Genomic DNA, 10,441 nt, shown 5'->3' on the forward strand with positions numbered 1-10,441 from the left:
AACTTGGAATTCAAAAGTCTTTAAAAACTGCCAGATTCTGTACAATTTTTTTTATTTCCTGATAAAATGGAGTCACTTTTGAGTTTCATTTGATATTTATCCTTGAAGAATGTGTGGTGGTCAAACATATATTTCTTCTCTGCAAATTGCAGCAGTATACATCTTTTCTTTTTTCTGGAGTCATGTCTAAAATTTGTCACTAGGGAAACGTTCTTTATTGTCTGTCTTACTTTCATATTGAAACGTGGAATATGCTGCAGTTCACCAATTACTGTAATCCTTCGAAGGTGTCTTCTGACTTCCCGTTAGAGTGAAAGCATCTTGGTGCATAGACTTACATGATTTTCATCGAATATCTTTTAACAATTTTAAAAAAAGTCTGGTTGTTGTGTCAGGGAGTCCTTACACACGTCTCTAACACTCTTGTTTATTTTATTGTTATTTTATTAAATAATCAGTAGTTTACTGCATGAAGCATGAAAAGGAACAGACTTTCTGGATAATATTTATGTCCTACGATATGACGCACAAGAATTATTGGCCCAGATGGCATTATTACGATACGAGTGAAGTAACATGGCTTATTCCGCGGGGATTACTGGCAGTGAGCGTGACGGATTCTGCCTATTCCTCTGCTCCCAACAACCCCCGCAAAAACTGCCAGTTTACGCACCGCTTATAGTAGATGGCACCATATCAGCGTATGTTATTGCTGTTTAATTTGCTTGGCGTCTTGCGTGTGCCATTTTCTCTGTTGATTAGACGTCAAATGCAACGAAAACAGCCATTCGCTGTAGAAATGTCATTATTCTAGTGCCACCTACGTCAACACGGCGCACACTTAGAGACAAAGACGCACGAGTACATAGAGCGTTGAAGACAGGTGTGTGAGTAGAATACTTCAAGGTCCAATACGTCACCCTACGGAAAATGTATATATAAGCCACATCCAGCGATTATGAGACATAGACCAGTTCCGACCTGCAAGAAAGAGGCACGAGCTAACTCAACATGAAGGGTGAGTAAACACCTCTTATCCTTTGCTAGACTATTTGCGAAGTGTATATCAGAATACACGTGTCATTAGTGGCTATGTCAGACATGTTCATTCAGAGATATTCAAGATTAGCATCACGTAAAATTATCCATCTTAATTCCTTGTATCTATGATAAATTATAGTAGAAGCTCATCAGTAAAATCAGCTCAAATTGGTCGTGATACATTTTAAATTCCGTAGTTAATTTCTGCAAACAACTTGTTGTTGCTGTTGTGGTCTTCAGTCCTGTGACTGGTTTGATGCAGCTCTCCATGCTACTCTATCCTGTGCAAGCTTCTTCATCTCCCAGTACTTACTGCAACCTACATCCTTCTGAATTTGCTTAATGTATTCATCTCTTGGTCTCCCTATACGATTTTTACCCTCTACGCTTTCCTCCAATGCTAAATTTGTGATCCCTTGATGCCTCAGAACATGCCCTACCAACCGGTTCCTTCTTCTTGTCAAGTTGTGCCACGACCTCCTCTTCTCTACTATTCTATTCAATACCTCTTCATTAGTTACGTGATCTACCCATCTAATCTTCAGCATTCTTCTGTAGCACCACATTTCGAAAGCTTCTATTCTCTTCCTGTCCAAACTATTTATCGTCCATGTTTCACTTCCATACTAAGAGACAATATTCTGTGTTCTGTAAGTCCTTGTAATTACGTTTCCTGCAACCATGAAGAGCCTTCTCCACATTTCTTTGGCATCTATTTTTACTGTAATTCATTAGGTTGTAGTACTACACTATAGCGGATTATAAGAGGCAGCTGCATTTACGAAGGATTTGTAATTTTGAAATATTTTTCTATCACACCGAACCCTTGAAAGCTTGGAATCACTTTTCCGCCTGATCACATAATTCCTCGGATGATATATCTTTCGGTCTTTAAAATTTTGCCCATGGATTAGTTCTAAAATTTAACAAGCGAAAACTGAGCCATACTTTCGTAATGGCAGCAAAATATCGATAGTGCACTCTGCAACAAATCAGTTCAATTACCTTTGGGTTGGCCTTAAGATGCTGTCATGGCATTTCGGATAACATCTGTTATCAGAGGGTCGTTACGTTTGGGTACACAGGAACTACAGTAAGTGGACAAAAATATAGAAAAACCACGAGACAGGCATGCTTGAATGTAAATACAACACTAGGCAAGCCAGCAGGTTGTGCCGTTCTATTTGATCGTGAACGGCACCTGTGTACTTAATGTCCCCAGAAAGTTGTGGCAGTCGGGATGAAAACAGTGTTCTGTGTAGTTGAGAGCGCATAATGTCGGAGCTCAGTGCATTCGAACGTGGGCAAATTGGTGTTGCTCGTATGTTGGGCGCGTCTGTAACAAAGGTAGCCTAAGTGATTGGTGTTTCAAGAAAAATGGTTCAAATGGCTCTGAGCACTATGGGGGTTAACTGCTGTGGTCATCAGTCCCCTAGAACTTAGAACTACTTAAACCTCACTAACCTAAGAACATCACACACATCCATGCCCAAGGCAGGATTCGAACCTGCGACCGTAGCAGTCGCGCAGTTCCGGACTGAGCGCCTAGAACCGCTAGACCACAACGGCCGGCGTGTTTCATGAGGCAAGGTATTAAAGGATTATGTCGCATACAAGGAAAGCGGAAAAAAATCATTCACTGTGTCGCAACGTGGATGAAACTTTGTATTGAGTGATCGAGACGAATGGTCATTGAAGCAACTATTGTGACGAAAAATAAGGGGACTTCAGCTGCTAAAGTCATTGACGAGCTGAATGCCGTACTCGCGAACACTAACTGCACCAGAACAACATGAAGCGAGCTCCAGCAGGGAATAAAAGAGTGAGCTCGAACTCCAGATGGTGATTCACGTAATAGGAGAACGTGGTGCCAAAGTCACAAAACCTAGACAACGCAGCCATAGCTGAGTCATTTGATTGGATGATACATATTTCACATTTTTTAGAACTTCTGACCGCGTTTACGTCCCAAGAGTGAAACACGGCGGGGCTTCAGTGCATATTTGGGGAGCCAAATCGTGGTATTCCATGGGCCCCATTGCTACTCTGCATGGTTACAACACATTCACGGATTAAGTGACCATTGTGGCTGAGCAGATCCATCCCATGGTAGAATATTTGTTCCACAGTGGCAATGCTGTGTCCCAAGACAAGGCCGCTGTTCACACAGGTCGCATCGTCCAGGATTGCTTTTGTGAGCACGAGGATGAATTGTCGCATCTTCTTCTTCTTTTCATTATTATTATTATTATTATTATTATTGAGTCTTTTGTCTACTTCGGAAAGAAGGGAGCGTGACTGCTCTACATCTCCTTCACCGCTACCTGAACTTGTCACTATTTCGCAGGAAGAATGATATAAGATTCCCCTGAAAGCCATACATTCCCATTCCAGGGCTGTGTCGAATGCCAACGGTTTTCCTATGCCGTATTAGGGATGATGATGTGATTTTGGTGTTTTCACATTTTGTCTGTACCCTGTATGTTTCACCATCTAAATCTGAACGATTCGATTATTTTTCTCCTTTTTGAAAACTGTGTGTAACTGATCTTTGTATTCGATGTATGATGCTACTACGGCACGTAAAATAACTTTCTGCCGTGAACTTTTTCAGTGCTGGCGATCCTGTTTGCTCTGTGTACATTGGCAGCCCTGACATTGGCTGACCCCCAGTGTCCTGCCCACGACGGAGCCACGCCCAAATACTTCCCTGACGAGTCGGACCCGAACGGCTTCTGGGAGTGCAGCAATGGCGTAGCCATTCACGAGAACTGTGCTCCTGGACTCGTTTGGAACAGCAACATCAACGCCTGTGACTGGCCTTAGGGGAATAACTGCAACACCTGAACTGTCTGCTTGCATGTTCTATTTGCTGAATACGTCGTGTAAGTTTGTGCAACATGTCAAACGAAGACACTTCAAGGCGAACCTGAATGTTTACAGACACTAATGTTACATAAACCAACAGCAACCAACATTTTAAAGCAACAAGGACTGAAACATGAGGCGCCGCCTCCCGTCAAAAACTGTCGCAAAAGAAAATTCTGTTAATTAATAGCAACTCCGGAAGAAAATAAAAAAATGGTAGTTTGCTTAAGACTGGTGTTAGCCATAAATTTACAGAGCCAAATTTTAAGCACATTACCGTACTATACTACAAAATACGCAACAGCCTTATCGTCACCAATATTGTGCAAATGAATCCCGTAAACAACAGCTTCAGGAGATGATTTTCAGATACTGTGCAACAAAACTAGAAAGAGATATACACATTATGCACTATTGACTGCCATCTTAAAAACGAAGCAGTCATATATTACAAGAAAAATTATGGCCTGCTATTTGATGACAGGAACGAAATAGTAACATGGATTATAGTTTGTCATGACTGTAAAGTACAAGCACGTCTTGGGGCTGATTCGGTTGGTCGCCCTTTGAAAATATCTCTTTTTCTGTGTGATACGTTATTTGAGAAATGAGATAATCACCATATCACAAAAATTTCATCAGAAAAAAAGTAAAAAAATATGTCTGCAGCATATCTACAAATTGTAAAAATGTGCAACTTTGTCATTTTTTCGTTTTGTCACTTTTACTGCTCTCTTTGGTTGATGAAATTTAACACTACAAATCACGAACTAACGAAATATCACTTTCATAATTTTCCTCTGAATGTTTGAGTTTCCTGTAATTACTAACGTACACTCTGAGATCAAAAGTTCTAAGACACGCTAGTATGTTGTTTCAGTTTATCGTGTCACTTTGCACATTAACTCGATACAGTGGTGCTACTTTTCACTTCATTGTTCATGGCTAACTCTCTATACACTCAAAACCTGAAACTTCTAGGAGAGAGCATAGGATACTCACAGTTCTAGAACACTGGATATCACTCAAAAACTTCTAAGACATCAAATTCGGAACAGCCTAGATATTTTCAAAATAAACGGGAACATTCGAAAATTGTAAAACATACTGGACGTTCGAGCACATTGATGAAGCTACATTATCATTTAAGTAAACCTGAAAGCATCCCTGAAATCTATAGAATATTCCTTGACAGAATTAATTTATTTCAAGAAGATCTTCATTGATAAATACATTCCCACTATTGAATTCCTCTGAGAGGAAAAGATGTATCTGAGACTTTAGCCGTTCCTCACCCCCCCCCCCCCCTTCATGACATTCACATCAGAAATCCAATCTTTCTAATGCAACAGAAATCTTAAGGAGCACATAAACACAAACACACACGGATGAGAGAAAGTTGGTAGTCGATCGTCTGGTGAAGGGAGATAAACGGATTCTTGGGATGTGCAGGTATACTTTACTTAACAGAAATGTTGCAGGGGTGTTTCAACGCTAAGCATCCACCACTGTGCAAGAGATGTATCACACATTAATTAATCAAGCGCTGGAGATAAAGCAACATTATATGAAAAGCCTTGTCTTGTATTGAAGTGCTATGATACCATACTTAGTCTCCTCCCCCATAGTGCCTCCATTGGGCTACTTTCTTCAGCACACACAAGCGTAAGCAATTTCACATGTCGCAATAGAGACGGGCAGGAATGTTCCATTTCTGTTCACTGAGTAAGTACGTAATTTCGCTGCAGTCCTCATCAGAGCTAGTCATCACTTCATGGGACTCAAGAACAGAGACAAATAACATTTTCCCGAGGCGTACAAAGGACGCTACTCCCTTTTTGCTATAGAGCAACATTTAGATTCTTAAAATTGTCCCCAAAGCACACCTAAGACGAAAAAAAAAAAGATGCACCGCAAAGCTATTGTCCGAATGGTACGGAAATTGGTAGATGTGATGTATATGTGCAGAGAAAAATATGATTGCAATTCCAGAAAAATTGAATAATTTACCCGAGAGAAAGAGGTTCACACATCGAGCAAGTCAATAACACTTTGCTCCATCCCTCGTCTTCATGCAAGCACATATTCGGCTTGGTATTGATTGATAGTTATTGGATGTCCTCCCGAGAGATATCGTGGCAAATTCTGTCCAACTGACGCGTTAGGTCGACAAAATCCGGAGCTGGTTGGGGGGCCCTGGCAATAATGTGTGGGCGGGCATTATCTTGCTGAAATTGTAAACACAAGACGACTTGCCATGAAAGCCAACAACACGGGGCCTATAATGTCGTCCACGTGCCTCTGTGGTGTAAGGGTGCCGCGGATGACAACCAAAGGGGTCCTGCTACGAAAAGAAACGGCACACCAGACCATCACTCGTGTGTGAAGGGCGACGGTCAGGTTTGTGTCCCCGAGTGTCTGAGATGTCTTCACTTCGCTGGTCATCTGGCTCATTTAGAAGCGGAACTCATCGCTGAAAACAATTCTACACCAGTCAGTGAAACTCCAAGTGGAATACGTGTGTGGAGACGCCTAGGACAGCCTCGGGATACCAGCCTGATTGTCGCCCGCCATAAGGCTCGAGAATCAGTAGTGATGGTCTAGGGTGCCATTTCTTTTCATAGCAGGACTCCTGCCATCTGCGGCACCCTTAGAGCACAACGGTATTTCGATGATATTCACTGCTTGTCTTCGTGCATACCGAACCCTACCTTGGCCAACAAGGTTGTTGGATCTCTCCCCAGTTAAGAACGTTTGGAGTATCATGGGCGAAGCTCTCCAATCAGGTCAGGAGTTGGACGATCTAATGTCGCAATTGGACAAAATTTGCCACTACATTCCTCAGGAGGACAGCCAAAAAAATTAATCACTGCCTAGCCAAATAACTGCTTGCATAATGGCAAGAGGTGGAGAACGCGTTATTGGCTTGCTGAATTTGTTAAACTCTTTCAGTTGTGTAAACCATCCAGTGTTTCCGAAACTGTACTCATTTCTATGTGTATGCGTGTATATCTACCGATTTCCGTCCCATTCGGGTAATCTCTTAGTGGTGCATCATTCTCTCTCCCTCCCTCTCTCTCTCTCTCCATTTTTTATTGTTTATTCTTTCTCGATTGTCACTTTCAATCAATCTAACTACTTGGAAACGCCACTGATCTGTAACAAATACATTACTTTCATATGTCTTTATTTTTTAAAATAAAACAACAAAGCTGAGATCAGGGTAAAAGGAGTATCCAAGACACTGAAGCCTATCACTGCAAAATTGATTATAAATCTTTGACTGATGCATTGAACTACTGTTGTAATGAGAAACCTAACAGTCCTAACAGGGCTACAACACATCGTATAAAGATTCTATTTTTGCATATAAGATACAAATATCCAGTGCGTTTTGACGAGATTTCAGACACAGGAGGACTCGTAGTTGCCTGTAAAATATCATGTGAACGTCAGTAAACGAAAAGATTGTCAGTTCCACAAACAAAAGTGTACGCCGTTATCTGTATGAAACAAGGCACGATTATAAATATGTTTACTTGCAGATACACGTTATTACTAATTGCAAAATAATCTAATAGCTAATCCAGTCGCCGTCATTACTGATTGTAGCTTGGAAGCTTTTTGTCATGCTTTTCAGGACTTTTCTGCATATTCTCTCGATAACGATCTTAAAATCATGATTTTATATGACAGCTACTTCAAAGTGTACACTGGCTTTCCTTTATGCTTCATCTAAATACACGCCAAACATTTACACTCGATTTGCATCCGGAAACATTGCAGGCCAATCCATCGTGGACACCCCATTGTCTTGTTTCCACGCTGTACATAGACGGCTGAGATATTTCGGATCATTGTCCTCTTGAAGCACCCAGAGAAAATGTCCGGTACTACACTCCTGGAAATGGAAAAAAGAACACATTGACACCGGTGTGTCAGACCCACCATACTTGCTCCGGACACTGCGAGAGGGCTGTACAAGCAATGATCACACGCACGGCACAGCGGACACACCAGGAACCGCGGTGTTGGCCGTCGAATGGCGCTAGCTGCGCAGCATTTGTGCACCGCCGCCGTCAGTGTCAGCCAGTTTGCCGTGGCATACGGAGCTCCATCGCAGTCTTTAACACTGGTAGCATGCCGCGACAGCGTGGACGTGAACCGTATGTGCAGTTGACGGACTTTGAGCGAGGGCGTACAGTGGGCATGCGGGAGGCCGGGTGGACGTACCGCCGAATTGCTCAACACGTGGGGCGTGAGGTCTCCACAGTACATCGATGTTGTCGCCAGTGGTCGGCGGAAGGTGCACGTACCCGTCGACCTGGGACCGGACCGCAGCGACGCACGGATGCACGCCAAGACCATAGGATCCTACGCAGTGCCGTAGGGGACCGCACCGCCACTACCCAGCAAATTAGGGACACTGTTGCTCCTGGGGTATCGGCGAGGACCATTCGCAACCGTCTCCATGAAGCTGGGCTACGGTCCCGCACACCGTTAGGCCGTCTTCCGCTCACGCCCCAACATCGTTCAGCCCGCCTCCAGTGGTGTCGCGACAGGCGAGAATGGAGGGACGAATGGAGACGTGTCGTGTTCAGCGATGAGAGTCGCTTCTGCCTTGGTGCCAATGATGGTCGTATGCGTGTTTGGCGCAGTGCAGGTGAGCGCCACAATCAGGACTGCATACGACCGAGGCACTCAGGGCCAACACCCGGCATCATGGTGTGGGGAGCGATCTCCTACACTGGCCGTACACCACTGGTGATCGTCGAGGGGACACTGAATAGTGCACGGTACATCCAAACCGTCATCGAACCCATCATTCTACCATTCCTAGACCGGCAAGGGAACTTGCTGTTCCAACAGGACAATGCACGTCCGCATGTATCCCGTGCCAACCAACGTGCTCTAGAAGGTGTAAGTCAACTACCCTGGCCAGCAAGATCTCCGGATCTGTCCCCCATTGAGCATGTTTGGGACTGGATGAAGCGTCGTCTCACGCGGTCTGCACGTCCAGCACGAACGCTGGTCCAACTGAGGCGCCAGGTGGAAATGGCATGGCAAGCCGTTCCACAGGACTACATCCAGCATCTCTACGATCGTCTCCATGGGAGAATAGCAGCCTGCATTGCTGCGAAAGGTGGATATACACTGTACTAGTGCCGACATTGTGCATGCTCTGTTGCCTGTGTCTATGTGCCTGTGGTTCTGTCAGTGTGATCATGTGATGTATCTGACCCCAGGAATGTGTCAATAAAGTTTCCCCTTCCTGGGACAATGAATTCACGGTGTTCTTATTTCAATTTCCAGGAGTGTAAGTTATAATCACCTGGGGCTAAGTCTGAACTGTACGGTGCACGTTGAAACATTTTCCACTGAAACCGCTGAAGTAAGTCATGTGTCACTCCTACTGCAGGCAGTTAAGTGCATTTTCGTGAAGGAGCATGACTCGACTGGTTAGCATTCCGCGCCGCTTGTTTTTAATGCCGCGGAGAAGTCATTGAAGCGTCTGATAGTGGGCCGCTGCAGTTCGCTAATTGTGAAACGCCTGTCTTCTTGGATTTCTATTTCGATATTTGCCTTAGTCGGCCAGTCACCATTGAGAGCCGGCCCAAGCGATCTTCGTCGTGCACATTCTTCCGTCCGCCATTAAATATAATCCATCACTTCGAACGGCGCTTCATTCATCGCACTACTGTAAGCCTCAGTTGTCTGTCCTTAAATTTCGATGTTTCGGACTTTCACGCGTTTAAAACAGTAGATAGCACTGCGCACCACAAACTTGGTGGTGGGGGGGGGGGGGGGGCGGGGCGTCAGTTTCGGCCTACTTCGTCACCCATCTGAAACTCGCACAGCTAAGCAGTACTCAAACGAATTGGGTCGCAGCTGCCGCCAAACTGAATCCGTTGAGTACAAAGCATAGTGGTCGGTCGGCAGTTTACAGGGCGGGAGGGGGTGGAACTCGGTCACGTGTCAAAACAAAACGTTCTTTACTTTCCAAATGACCCTTGTAGAAGGGTTAAGTACAAGATTCTCCCATCACAACTTCAGTCAATCATGTCTTGCAAGTACTTGTTCATCTACGATATATTCAGGTGATAAAGGTCTTTATCCCAGTGGTACAGTGATCGTACACAGCGAAGAAGAAAGCCATCTAAAATCACAGAAGAGTGCTACAGAAGTGTAACACATGAAATCCTCGATTCTTCCCTGCTGAATATTATCTCATACGAACTTCGAGCAAATATTTATAGTGAGTGGCCCACGAATACTGTACTTTACGGATAACCCTAAACAACAGAGAACACGAACATGAAATAACATCAACAATAATCTCAGTGGCACATATGTAAATACTATTTCTTAGCTCTTCCCTTAAATATGATACAAATTATGGTAGATACAGTACAGGGCGATTATAATTAAAGTGCAGGTACTCAAGGAAGTCCAGTGTGAGCTGTAATCATGGTATAGCAGCGAAAATTAGGTACATACGCTAATGCGTTAATGCGGAACCGATTTATGCTGG

At 43.8% G+C, this 10,441-nt stretch overlaps 1 long non-coding RNA gene across 1 annotated transcript; it reads left to right on the forward strand.

The window, feature by feature from the left end:
- The first annotated feature begins 914 nt into the window (after positions 1-914).
- On the forward strand, positions 915-4,012 carry LOC126175222 (uncharacterized). The gene is made up of 2 exons (XR_007535544.1): positions 915-1,018; positions 3,656-4,012. It is a non-coding gene; the product is annotated as an uncharacterized LOC126175222 (long non-coding RNA).
- Positions 4,013-10,441: the final 6,429 nt, after the last annotated feature.

The sequence above is a fragment of the Schistocerca cancellata genome, chromosome 3, assembly GCF_023864275.1.
Source record: "Schistocerca cancellata isolate TAMUIC-IGC-003103 chromosome 3, iqSchCanc2.1, whole genome shotgun sequence".
In the NCBI taxonomy this organism is placed as follows: domain Eukaryota; kingdom Metazoa; phylum Arthropoda; class Insecta; order Orthoptera; family Acrididae; genus Schistocerca; species Schistocerca cancellata.